The following is a 13,436-nucleotide window of genomic DNA, read 5'->3' as shown; positions in this document are numbered from 1 at the left end:
TTCAGTATGTATATTAATGAAATTTATCCTGCTGAACTTACTTTAAATAAAGCTAATACTAACAACGACCACTGCCCTTTCCTCGATCTTGATATCTATATCACTAACGGAAAGCTGAATACTAATATTTATGATAAAAGGGATGATTTTTCATTTCCTATCGTTAATTATCCGTTTTTAGATGGTGACATTCCCTTGTCACCATCTTACGGTGTTTATATATCTCAACTTGTACGATTCGCTCCTGTATGTAACAATGTTTTAGATTTTAACGAGAGAAATTTATGTATTACTGAAAAATTATTACACCAGGGTTTTTGATATCACAAACTAGTCAAAACATTTACTAAATTTTATCATCGGTATAAAGACATCATTCGTAAATATAGCTCAACATGCAGACTTCTTATACGTTCAGGTATTTCACATCCAATTTTTTATGGAAATATTCTTTATAAAGCACAAAGGTGTCAGTATTCACCTCAGAAACTTACAAAACCTTTGAATAGACTTATTAAGAAGGGATATAATTACGATACTGTTGTCAAATCATTAAAGATTGCATATTTTGGTGTTAATATTGAGTCACTGATAAGGTCTTTGCGTCGGAACTAAACACATTTATTCTAAAAACAGTTGTTGGCATGACACGGGTTATGTTCTTCTCATATATGTTATGATGGTATGATACTAAACCCCTAACGGGAAGGATTGTGCATGATGTTCATATGATGAAATCATAATCTTTCAGTCAGTTTAATTGAAGTCTGGAGCTGGCATGTCAGTTAACTGCTAGTAGTCTGTTGTTATTTATGTATTATTAAGGTCTTTCCCCTACGTGAGGAAAGACCTTATTGTTTTTCTAATGTTTTTTTTTTTTCTTTTTTTTTTACTTCCAGCATTTTTTTGGCAAGCCCTCCTACCCCTTTTATTGCAGTTATCAATACCAAATTTAAACCATCGATAGACCTCATCATGAAGTTTTACCAGATGAACTTTTGTAGAATTTCATCATCCCCTTGAGAAGTTATCTCCCTTTTATTGATTTTTTTCAAAATGGCCCCCCCTTGTTGTTTTTAAAGATATCATGACTTTATTTGGACAATAGGTAGATCTAATGAAGATGTATTACCATATAAGGCTGCAAAAGATTTCATCATCCCCTATGAGAGTTATATCCCCTTGAAACAATATCTTTCCTTTGCATTTTTCTCAAAAAGTATAAGAGATAGGATCGATTTGACAACGGCAACATGTACAGGAACAGATGGCAATGTTAATAAACATGTACAATTATTTTGTTTTTAACCCTTATAAGGAGTTATTACCCTTGAAAAATTGAACATAATTTTTGAAAAATTGTATTTCGAGAACCAGAAGTCGTAGAGACTTGGGACCTTCACCAATACACTTTAATTCATGTGACCTTTAATATGCAGTCAAGTTCAAAGGTCACTGAGTGCAAAAAAAAATTATGCTGCAATTTCAAGATTACATATTATGAAAACGTTAAGACTTTGCTGCATACATACAGCGTGTAAATTGTTCCTCTCAACGAGCTCTACATTTTATGCAATAAGCCCAAACATGTCCGACTGTCTGTTGAAAAGTTACAACGGGATGATTCTTAAAAGTATAGTATTGTGTGTATATCTTTTTAAAGGTAACAGATATCAACCTACTATAAACTGCAAAGATGATCAGTAATTCAAGACCTTCAATTTGAGGTCAATGTAAAGTCATGATGAAATTTCACCTTGACCTTCACATATTACTATGACCTTGACCTTGTGATAGTTGAAAGGACAAGTAGTCCTGAGTTGAAAGGTGCTAGTCCCATGTCTCTACGACTTCCGGTTCTCAAGTTTGATATTGCATCATATATTTGATGATTAATTGTGACCTTGGTGAACTTTGAATTTGTTCCAATTCTTTTTCTATAATGTTGATCTTCAACTGTAGATCATTTATCATTTAACAGATTTGAGATATCTATTATCGTTATAGAGATAATGCAGTTTGAAGTTTTGCGAGCGGAGGCATGTATTTCTGAATCAACAAGAGCTTATCACTTAAAATGTTTTAGAAATTGAAGAGGTTAACATAGTTATATGTTTGACCAAATACCAAAAATATTCCATGGAAAAAAACACCAAAAAATCAGTTTGAAATTTTCAAGTTTTGCATTGACTTTGTAAGTTTCATAACTTCTATTTATATAGTTGTTATTGCATCATTTTTTGCACTTTGTCAAATGGGGTCATCTGATATATCAAATTGAAGGTCTTAATAAACTCTACTTAAAAATGAAAATTTTAAACCCCCTTTTCATTCCAGGGGGACGGGTGGGGTCATTAAGTGCAAACAATCAAATTTCTCAGATGGTAAGGTTGTCGCATATCAAATGAAAGAACATAAAGCGTACATTTCAAATTTCAAATTGATGTCCCCAAAAAATTGGTTTGATGAGGTCATTGAGTGCAAAAAATAAATTTTCTTTTAAGATAGGGTTGTTGTATATCAAATGAAATGTCATGATGTGTACATTTGAAATATCAAATTCCCGACCTCCAAAAATTAGTTGGATAGGGTTATTAAGTGCAAAAATCAAACTTTCTAGAACATGGCATTGTCGCATATCAAATGAAAGCTCATCTACTCTGTGTTTCATATATCATACTTCCGATCTCTAAAATGTAGGCGGATGAGGTCATAAAGTGTTAAAAGCGAAAAGTTTGAGAAGGTATGCTTGTCGTATATCAAACGAAAGGTCGTACAAAGTACATTACGAAAACATCACTTTTACAGGAAAGACCTTTCAATTGTTTTACAAACAATTGAGATACTAGTTGTCATTTTGTTTATTTTCTTTGGTTACATCATCTGACATCAGACTCGGACTTCTCTGGAACTGAATTTTAATGTGCGTATTGTTATGCGTTTACTTTTCTACATTGGTTAGAGGTATAGGGGGAGGGTTGAGATCTCACAAACATGTTTAACCCCGCCGCATTTTTGCGCCTGTCCCAAGTCAGGAGCCTTTGTTAGCCTTTGTTAGTCCTCCGGATGCGGGAATTTCTCGCTACATTGAAGACCTGTTGGTGACCTTCTGCTGTTGTTTTTTTATTTGGTCGGGTTGTTGTCTCTTTGACATATTCCCCATTTCCATTCTCAATTTTATTATTATTCACAATCGTTTCCATTTTAGTATTTGGCCATTAGCCCGCTTAACTACCAGTACACCTAATTTTATCATTGTTTTTAGCGGGTATGGTTTTGCCCTATCATTCGCTTCCAGTGTATTGTTTTGTCTCTGTCTCTTTATTCTATCGTTCGTGCTCCTTCCGTCAATTATTTTTTACTTCTCCCGATGTACTTTATGCCGATGTATTTCATTTCTTCCTTTTATATGTGCAAAACACTATAGTGTTGTATATCAATAATCCTTAAAAAAGAATAAAACAAGAACTCCGAGGAGAATTAAAAAAAAATGTCCCAAATCAATGTCAAAATCAAAAGCTCAAACACATCAAACGAATGCATAACAACTGTCATATTTCGAACTTTGGACAGCTATTTTTTTCTTATGAAGAAAATGGATGATTAAACTTGGCTCAATAGCTTGCTTAATCTCTCACTTGTATGACAGTTGTATACATTTCCATTATATTGACAACAATATGTAAACAAAACAAACAGACATAATAGCTAAAAATGTCAACAATAGGGGTATAACAGTAAACCCTGTGTTATACTTTTAATCACTATAAAAACAAACAGATATGTCAACCAAGAAAAACAAAGGTCATGTAGACAAAGCACATTAGCAAAAACGAAAGACAAGAACACAAAAATGTATCAATGCACAACCACACATTGACGGGGAGTAAAAGTACCGAGCCCAGTTAAATAGTCACTTAATCAAAAATAGACTCAATGGTAAATGGGGAGATTTAGAATATTCATAGAAAATTAGTTTTGTTGTTTACATACTGGTTCCCAGTTATGCTCTCTGTGTTCCGTCTCAAAGAGAAATAACTTACCAGTAAATATTCATTGTTTACATTGAAATTTGTGGTAACCCTTCATTCGAGGTAGGGGTAGTTAAGAAAATTATTGTTAGTTCAGGTCATATAAACGTTGAAAATATGCCGCACAGCCCTATATTTTGACATTTGGAAAAAATTGTAGTGCATATAAACTTTCAATTCTAGGATAAGATTTTTGTATCAAAACTTCAAAGTAAAAGTGGTACAGTTTTATCCGTAAAAGGAGTTCCTATTGGAAATTGCATTGTCAATATTTACAGAAGTACAAACTGAAATGCTCCTATTAAACGACGACGGTTTCCAGAGGTAGGTCGATACAACATTGTATAATGTTCATGACATAGTAAATGTCAGTCTGCTGCAACAACTAGCTCCGCTTATATTAAAGACATTTCAAAATGTCTAATTCGTTTGAAGATATTGACAGGAAGCTTCATTCTACTTACAAGGAAAGCTATATTCAACAATTTTAATGTGATCCGACTTTATCTTTAATTGATATTGAAATCTATATATATATAAGAAAATGTTTCAAAAGAACTTAATTATTCAATCAATGTTATTCATTTGTTTTAACTTTGTGATGCAAGCTCCCAAAATTTATATTAAAACAATACAAATATATATCATTCATTTCTTTGTGGATTGTCTTTATCTTGCAGGAGAAAATGCATGCATTTGACAGAGAAGCGTTTACTTAATGATTTTCATGCAGAGAAAGGTGTTTTAAACTATTCAAGTTGGAAGACCTGAAACTTTAACTTGGATTACTGAAAAGATTATGTAAGTAGAAAAATAATGTGTGTCTGCCTACTCCCGAATACGGAAATGGACAAACAATGAATTTCAAAAGAAACTATGTTATAGGTTTAAGTATGATTTTTTATCACTTTTGTTAGATATAACTTGCTAGCCTTTGGTAATGACAATTTAACCTTTTCAATTTGCCTTTGAAGTCGTTTTTTAAAATTTCGTTTTTAATCAATAATTCTAGGTGTGTTAAGAAAAAAAGGTGAGAAATATATACTACATTGTTTTTTCAAAGCGTCTTTCGAATATGTGCATTTTTAAGATCAAGTTTAAATAACAGCATAAAGACTTTCACTTTATTCAGTGATAAAACATAAACTTTTGGAGGAATGTTTGTGAGACAGCTGTCCATAGACCAAAATAAAAAGATAGATATAGATAAAAGTTCTCACTGTTATAAAAATTTAAATCAAATCAAAAGAGAAAACCTACATCCTTATTTACACTTCAACACTATAAATGAAAAATATAACAGATAACAGATAGTAATCAAAGGTACCAAGCTTATAATTTAATACGCAAATGTGCGTTTGGTCTACATAAGACTCATCAGTGACGCCCAGATCAAAATAGTTTGAAAGCCAAACAAGTATAAACTTGAAAAGATTTGTGTAACATACGTATACGGTTGAGGCAATGTTTGCATGGGATACGAAAATTCTAAGTATTTCGAATAATTTAACTTTTGCAAACAGTACATTTATAAGAATCACCATATGATTGATATTCATGTCAACACCGAAGTTCTGACTACATCATCTATTCCTTTCTGAAACTGTTTGAGTAATAGCTGAACACGTTCAAAACTCAAAACAATGCTCGAAATAAAGCTGAAACATTCTTAATCATATCATGAAAAATGTTTTAACTTGATTGAACCTGTTGTGAACCCTTTCGTAACAATAAATGATCTTATTTAAAAAAAAAATAAAAAAAATGACTGAAAATATTTTGCTTGTATATCCTTCTTTTTTGCTGAACGTCCTTCAGCAAATGCTGAAGATTGCCTGACCTTTGCACAATATTTTTTGAAAAAAAATTCTTTGTGAACTTATTTGGATTGTGCCAAGTGCGGCCATTTGAAGAGAGTGGTTAAGAAAAATTAAATCAATATGTTTAAATTGTTTAGCAGCATGTTCAAATTTTTAGATATATATATATAATTATTTTCTGTGACTGTATCTTACATTAATTTGTAGGATCCTTTACTATGGATAATTTAGCTGATCTGCAACAATAACATCTTCATGCCTTATATATCATGTACTGTAGTACGCCGCTAGATTAAAACTGACGTGGAAAGGTAACATATGGCCACCGAAAGCTCTTTTTTTGAGAGCCCAGGTGGTTGTGTGGTCTAGCGGGACGGCTGCAGTGCAGGCGATTCGGTGTCACGATATCACAGTAGCATGGGTTCGAATCCCGGCGAGGGAAGAACCAAAAATTTGCGAAAGCAAATTTACAGATCTAACATTGTTGGGTTGATGTTTAGACGAGTTATATATATATATATATATACAACTCGTCTAAACATCAACCCAACAATGTAACAATGTATATATATATATATTTTCTTGAGGAAATGCATAGAAAGTAATTTAAATAATTCCACAATGGTGTACGAAATTAATGTACTGTGTATTGGCAGTCGTCCCGAGTTACCTATATGTACACGATATAAGATATTTATATCTTTATTTATATAGATCACATCAGTCTACAGGTAAGTGAAATTGTCCATTTTTGTATCCAATAAAATTCATTCATAAATGTACGAACGGTTGAATCAATATCAGATGGGGATTTATAAAATGTAGAAGGCCAAACATTCCATTTCTATTTTTAGACACAAACCAATCACATCACCAAATTTCTACCAAGTAAAAGTATCGACACAAGTACACATTTATCGGACGTACCAATTCATGATATCATAGGAATGATAATACTAACCCAGAAAGGAAACCAATAACCAATCAAAATTGTCAAAATTGAAAGCAAAAGTCGTATGTGCCAAAGAGCAGTAAATTGAAATCTAAATGCACTTTGTTACGACACTCGCGATATTTGGTTTCACATAAACTATCAGAGTATTGCATTCCTTATAAATGAGTAAAATTGAGAACGGAAATGGGGAATGTGTCAAAGTGTATAGTTGGCAGTTGTATCAGCTGGGAGTATACCCATGTTTGAATGTCAAAATTTTTCAATAGACTTTTTGTAAAAATATTGCAGTTTTACTACATACTGAAACAAGTTACCTGATCATTAGTGATATTTAATTTTAATAACAGCATAGTAACTCCTCATGCATCCTTATTGTTTCCCACTCAGAGTAAACCAAGTCCAAAAGAAAAATCAAAGAACTATTATAATTCTTAACATCAATCTTCAAACGATACGTTATAAAAAAGTAAACATTCATCAAAAATTTGATTCATCTAAACCTGACATTATTTTCGAGACTGAAACATGTCTAGACAAAACATTTGAATTTTTTTCCATCAGCACTATTAATTTACACAGATCAGATAGACCACTAAATGAAAAAAACCAAAGCTATGTAGGTAAACTTATTGGCAATCATTGAATATTTATAGGTGCAAAACAAAATGAACTTACGAATGACTGTGAAACACTTTTGTCTCGAATTAACATGATAAGCAGTCAGACCTCTTTAAAACCTGCACCTGCTGTTTTCAGTTCCATGCATGGTCGGGTTGTTGTCTCTTCGACACATTCCCCATTTCCATTCTCAGTTTTATATATTATAGAACACCATCAGATAAAGTAACATCATGACGCCTTCAACTTATATATATATATGTTTAGACGAGTTGTATATATATATATATTTGTTACAGCTTGTGATCAATTTTATTTGGCAATCGTCAATGGCAGTCAGCAGGGTTAAAGAACATCAGTTGTTCGACCTGTTAGTCAAATACGTTTTGTTTAAATATACTTTTTCACTCTTTTGGTCTTTTGGAAAATGTTGTTTGTGCTGTTTTTAGACCCTTCTACAACGAAATTTGTTTTACATGCACACGTATAAAAACTGCGGTTTTTATCCAACGCAGTCATAGGTTTGAACGTAGTTTTCAATTTAGACTCGTTTATATTTTTTGTTTGGGCATGTATCATATTTTCCCTCCGGTTTATATGATCCGTTCATCCTATATATTGACTCTTAAAATTCAAGAGTTAATCTAAAAATGAGGGTACTTTCTCTAAAAATGAGGGTACTTTTTATATGGCCTTCCAAATACCGTTTCGATCCCTAACATCACTGAAGAGACATTTATTGTCGAAATCCGGATATGGTGTACTAAAGAAATATTGACACCGAATGTTTGTGGCACAACATCCTGTCCACAAGTTAACATTTTTTTTTTTTTTTTTTTTTTTTTTTTTTTTTCTGTGACGTATTAAATTTATATTAGGATCCATTTTGTTACAGCTTGTGATCAATTCAATTTTATTTGGCAATCGTCAATGGCAGTCAGCAGGGTTAAAGAACATCAGTTGTTCGACCTGTTAGTCAAATGCGTTTTGTTTAAATATACTTTTTCACTCTTTTGGTCTTTTGGAAAATGTTGTTTGTGCTGTTTTTAGACCCTTCTACAACGAAATTTGTTTTACATGCACACGTATAAAAACTGCGGTTTTTATCCAACGCAGTCATAGGTTTGAACGTAGTTTTCAATTTAGACTCGTATATATATATATATATATATATATAAGTACGTCTGAGTCAGTGACAACCCTACAACAGATGTATCCAACGGATCGCCATCAATGATGGTGATACATGGCTGTGAACATAATGTATATACAACTCGTCTAAACATCAACCCAACAATGTTAGATCTGTAAATTTGCTTTCGTATATATATATATATATTCATAAGTACGTCTGAGTCAGTGACAACCCTACAACAGATGTATCCATCGGATCGCCATCAATGATGTTGATACATGGCTGTGTACATAATGTATATACAACTCGTCTAAACATCAACCCAACAATGTTAGATCTGTAAATTTGCAAAAGCAAATTTTTGGTTCTTCCCTCGCCGGGGTTCGAACCCATGCTACTGTGATATCGTGACACCAAATCGCCTGCACTGAAGCCGTCCCGCTAGACCACACGACCACCTGGGCCCTCAAATCAAAGAGCTTTCGCTGGCCATGTGTTACCTTTCCACGTCAGTGTTAATCTAGCGGCGTACTACAGTACATGATATATAAGGCATGGAGATGTTATTGTTACAGATCAGCTAAATTATCTATAGTAAAGGATCCTACAAATTAATGTAAGATACAGTCACAGAAAATAATTATATTCATAAGTACGTCTGAGTCAGTGACAACCCTACAACGGATGTATCCATCGGATCGCCATCATTGATGGTGATACATGGCTGTGTACATAATGTATATACAACTCGTCTAAACATCAACCCATTATGTAAGATCTGTAAATTTGCTTTCGCAAATTTTTGGTTCTTCCCTCGGCGGTATTCGAACCCATGCTACTGTGATATCGTGACACCAAATCGCCTGCACTGCAGCCGTCCCGCTAGACCACACGACCACCTGGGCTCTAAAAAAAAAAGAGCTTTCGCTGGCCATGTGTTACCTTTCCACGTCAGTTTTAATCTAGCGGCGTACTACAGTACATGATATATAAGGCATGAAGATGTTTTTGTTACAGATCAGCTAAATTATCTATAGTAAAGGATCCTACAAATTAATGTAAGATACAGTCACAAACAATAATTATATTTATAAGCACGTCTGAGTCAGTGACAACCCTACAACAGATGTATCCATCGGATCGCCATCAATGATGGTGATACAAGGCTGTGTACATAATGTATATACAACTCGTCTAAACATCAACCCAACAATGTTAGATCTGTAAATTTGCTTTCGCAAAAAATATATATATTGGTCTATATCTCATGTGAAACCGGGTAAACCGGGCGTTGCACATCATAATGATCTGTCACAGCTCCTCTACCCTTCCGAAGCACCTGAGATTACCCACAGTTTTTGGTGCGGTAAGTGTTTCTAAGTCTTTATTTGTCTATCTTGTATTTTGTTTGTTTTTGTGTCTTTCTCTATATTGGCCATGGCTTTGTCAGTTTATCTTCGATTTTATGTGTCCCCTCTTTAAGACGACTTCATACACCAGATTATAACTACACCAACAAGAAAGGAAGGAATATAAAATTTTCTCTGTTTAATAACATATTAACCATCAACGAAGCTGATACACCACCAGTTCTAAGACTAAGTGACAATGGCATTTTCTATACAGAAGCAAAAGCATCCAAGAAAAATTCTAAGATATGAAGATTCAAACTAGGAAAATATAGAAGCAGATCTGCAAAATACACCTAGAAAGCTAATTGATATGAACCATAAGACCAAACGAACTAGAAATGATAAGTGGATTTTTTTTTTTTTTCACATAACCAATAATTACGACCATAAAACATCAAATACTAACAAACAGATTTGTTTTCCGAAAAAAACCCAACCCAATCAACTGATTGGTGAAACAAAACATATTAGATAAACAAGGTCAATATGTTTAAATAATATACCTAATTAAGTGGCGAGTCCCTATCCATTTATAACATCTTTCACCATTACTTAATATAGCTTACAGACATTTTGACACAATATTAGTTCACACAAAGCTAGTGACGCAGAAGCAGAATACTTAAGCAACTTCAAAACATGCCATGATTTTTCAGAAATCACCCACAACTGATGTCACAGCAGCTACAAAAAAATGAAACCCACAATGCAGTAAATTACTACCACTGGGTCGATGCCTCTGCTGGTGGACTATTAGTCCCCGAGGGTATCACCAGCCCAGTAGCCAGTACTTCGGTACTGGCATGAAAATACGGATTTTTTGTGTTATTAAAATTTGCTGTTACAAAATATTAGAAATTATTATAAATAAAGGAATGTATCTCCCTCATACAAAGCTCTGATTCCTTTCACGAATTTGGCTATACTTTTTGGACCTTATGGATTATAGCTCTTCATCTTTTATATATGTTTTGGATTTCAAATATTTTGGCCACGAGCATCACTGAAGAGACATGTATTGTCGAAATGCGCATCTGGTGCAACAAAATTGGTACCGTTGATTTTATTACTACCACTGGGTCGATGCCTCTGCTGGTGGACTATTAGTCCCCGAGGGTATCACCAGCCCAGTAGCCAGTACTTCGGTACTGGCATGAAAATACGGATGTTTTGTGTTATTAAAATTTGCTGTTACAAAATATTAGAAATTATTATAAATAAAGGAATGTATCTCCCTCATGCAAAGCTCTGATTCCTTTCACGAATTTGGCTATACTTTTTGGACCTTTTGGATTATAGCCTTTCATCTTTTATATATGTTTTGGATTTCAAATATTTTGGCCACGAGCATCACTGAAGAGACATGTATTGTCGAAATGCGCATCTGGTGCAACAAAATTGGTACCGTTGATTTTATTACTACCACTGGGTCGATGCCTCTGCTGGTGGACTATTAGTCCCCGAGGGTATCACCAGCCCAGTAGCCAGTACTTCGGTACTGGCATGAAAATACGGATTTTTTGTGTTATTAAAATTTGCTGTTACAAAATATTAGAAATTATTATAAATAAAGGAATGTATCTCCCTCATGCAAAGCTCTGATTCCTTTCACGAATTTGGCTATACTTATTGGACCTTTTGGATTATAGCTCTTCATCTTTTATATATGTTTTGGATTTCAAATATTTTGGCCACGAGCATCACTGAAGAGACATGTATTGTCGAAATGCGCATCTGGTGCAACAAAATTGGTACCGTTGATTTTATAACAGACAAATCTCTGTCAATCTCTGTATCATCTATTAACTAACATATCTTAACAAAACAAGTAATCAACCACCTAGAATATAATCTCCAACACAGCTTTATACACTATTGATCCTTTGAAACACAACGCCTGTCCTGCGTAGAAGAACTTGCTTCAGATTTAGAAAAGAACACTAAAATATTTGAGTATATCGACTTTGTCATAGCATTTGACAAAGTTCCACACCAGGGGCTGTTATAATTTTTTTTAAAGAAACACAATCAACAATTTAATAATATCTCCACCTTTTCATTAAAGGACACATAAACAATAATCCTGGATGGAGAGTCATCAGTTTTTTGTGGGTCTGCAACTTACCAGAGTATCTGAAGTTCAGTGAACTCATACTGTTCAAAAATGAAAGTATCATATTCAAAACTAACAAATCTCAAAATTGGCTAGAATACTGGCATGCATGTGGCTTTCTATCCTGACAAATGTACATGTTTGCTTCTAACAAGAAACTCCAATGAATCATCATAACATACATTAGAAACAGTATTCTTATTAAATGTCTTCAATCAGACTTCAAATGGACTCAACACGAAAAAAAATCTTGGTTTAATATAAAGAAAAACAATTCAATCATAAACATGACATCGCATATCTATCACTTGTCCATCTAAAACTCTTGCTCGGTGTGAAACCATAATACAGCTGAAAACTGCAATAAACTTGTCAAACACTAACAGTTCCTAGTATATTACTAGTTTTAAAATTACCAACAGTCACTAGAACTCGACAAAACAATCCATATACATACAGATAGTGTGTGCAACTAAAGACTGCTACAAATATAAATTTTCTAACTTACTATCATCATACAATTGAACTAACTACCTACATCTGTATTACTTTCCCCTTACACTCAGTATGTTAAGAAAAACATCTGTCACCTACTGTTCTGTACAAGATAGAACATTAATTTCTAGTAGTTATTTTTATAGTTGTAACAACATGTTCATGTTTAGTACTAAATTTTTGCACATTTTTGTAAATATCTATTTGTTTTGATTCTACGCGCTCACAGCAGTAATTAATTATCAAAATCTCTGATTGATAACTGGATAATTGTGAAAAAAGAATTGCGTAAAACATCTCCCATAATTACGTGGGAATACAAAAAATCGCAACATTTTGTGCATAGTGAAAGTTTGTCGCTTAAAATCTACAGTGGACTTTTGCGAATAAAATTTGTGCTACAGAGAGTAGTTCATGAATAAGGCTACATAGTCGTAGAGTTAAATGAATCAGGAATTGAGTTCTTTACTAAATTCTAATTGGATCTAATGAATTTTGCAATTCTATTTTGAAACAAAATTTGGCGCCCCATGTATGATGGCCAGTTTTCACATTGTCTTTCTTTACTGCACTCTTGACTCTCACTTCCCATAAAGTCTTTTATAGACTGTCAGACAGGAAACCAATGTCAGAGTAAAAATTTCAAGACCCTATCAAAAGCACACCTGTCAAAGACACTGTCGTTAGGACCTCGTTACTGACATGATTTGTAGGATAATTTAAAAATTTAATTCCAAATTCAAAGATAAGTGTCCGTCAGATTGTTTGGCTATTCTTAAAAGACTCATTTTTTCCATAATGCTTATTTAGAATGTAGATTTTGACCTTCCACGACATTATTTGGGTTCCAGCGTGAA

At 33.5% G+C, this 13,436-nt stretch overlaps 1 protein-coding gene across 1 annotated transcript in view; it reads left to right on the top strand.

The window, feature by feature from the left end:
• LOC134723706 (uncharacterized) overlaps nucleotides 1-13,436 on the top strand; it is an 84,046-nt gene that overhangs the window by 45,301 nt on the left and 25,309 nt on the right. Inside the window, exon 2 of the mRNA XM_063587258.1 lies at nucleotides 4,712-4,832. The gene's annotated coding sequence lies outside the window, so the exon portion shown is untranslated. The remainder of the gene's footprint in view (nucleotides 1-4,711; nucleotides 4,833-13,436) is intronic.

The sequence above is a fragment of the Mytilus trossulus genome, chromosome 6, assembly GCF_036588685.1.
Source record: "Mytilus trossulus isolate FHL-02 chromosome 6, PNRI_Mtr1.1.1.hap1, whole genome shotgun sequence".
In the NCBI taxonomy this organism is placed as follows: domain Eukaryota; kingdom Metazoa; phylum Mollusca; class Bivalvia; order Mytilida; family Mytilidae; genus Mytilus; species Mytilus trossulus.
The sequence above is the reverse complement of the archived record's forward strand: the minus strand, read 5'-3'. Positions and strand labels throughout refer to the sequence as shown.